General features: G+C 42.8%; 1 pseudogene across 1 annotated transcript; it reads left to right on the top strand.

The window, feature by feature from the left end:
• Positions 1-524, top strand: LOC108531129 (programmed cell death protein 5 pseudogene; annotated as a pseudogene). The gene has a single exon (XR_001886069.1). The product of XR_001886069.1 is annotated as a programmed cell death protein 5 pseudogene (transcript).
• The last annotated feature ends 306 nt before the right edge of the window (positions 525-830 follow it).

The following is an 830-nucleotide window of genomic DNA, read 5'->3' as shown; positions in this document are numbered from 1 at the left end:
CGTGGCTGCTACACTGCTGACGCCGCACCATGGCGGACGAGGAGCTTGAGGCGCTGAGGAGACAGAGGCTGGCCGAGCTGCAGGCCAAGCATGGGGATCCTGGCGATGCGGCCCAACAGGAAGCAAAGCACAGGGAAGCAGAAATGAGAAACAGTATGTTAGCCCAAGTTCTGGATCAGTCGGCCCGGGCCAGGTTAAGTAACTTAGCACTTGTAAAGCCTGAAAAAACTAAAGCAGTGGAGAATTACCTCATACAGATGGCAAGATATGGACAACTGAGTGAGAAGGTCTCAGAACAAGGTTTAATAGAATCCTTAAAAAAGTAAGCCAACAAACAGAAAAGACAACAACAGTGAAATTCAACAGGAGAAAAGTAATGGACTCTGATGAAGATGATGATTATTGAACTACAAGTGTTTACAGACTAGAACTTAACGGAACAATTCTAGGACAGAAGTTAAGATGTGATTAAATATTTACTTTGTTTATTGTCTATATGCCTTTTAAAAAAATAAACTTGTTATGCAAATTAAAAAAAAAAATGCATCTATAAAATGCTTGCAACAGTGCCTAGCACACAGTACACAGTACATGAAGGTGGCTGTTAATTAAATTACCAGAGCTAGGGATTGACAGGTGCATGCCCTCGCCTGAAACCTGGATCTGCCCTACCTGAGTCACAAGGATTAAAAGAGGCAGAGGATGATTCCCCTACAGGAAAAGGATGTACAGTTAGCAAAGAAAAGAGAATTTGGAGCAGAAAGGCCAGCACAGCTGCTGTCTGATAAAGTGGCCTCGATGAAATGCCACAATACCAGATTATTTTCTTT

Source organism: Rhinopithecus bieti, unplaced genomic scaffold (assembly GCF_001698545.2).
Source record: "Rhinopithecus bieti isolate Rb0 unplaced genomic scaffold, ASM169854v2 scaffold_8226, whole genome shotgun sequence".
Classification (NCBI taxonomy): Eukaryota; Metazoa; Chordata; class Mammalia; order Primates; family Cercopithecidae; genus Rhinopithecus; species Rhinopithecus bieti.
Note: the sequence above shows the minus strand (reverse complement) of the source record. Positions and strands in the feature narration are given on the sequence as shown.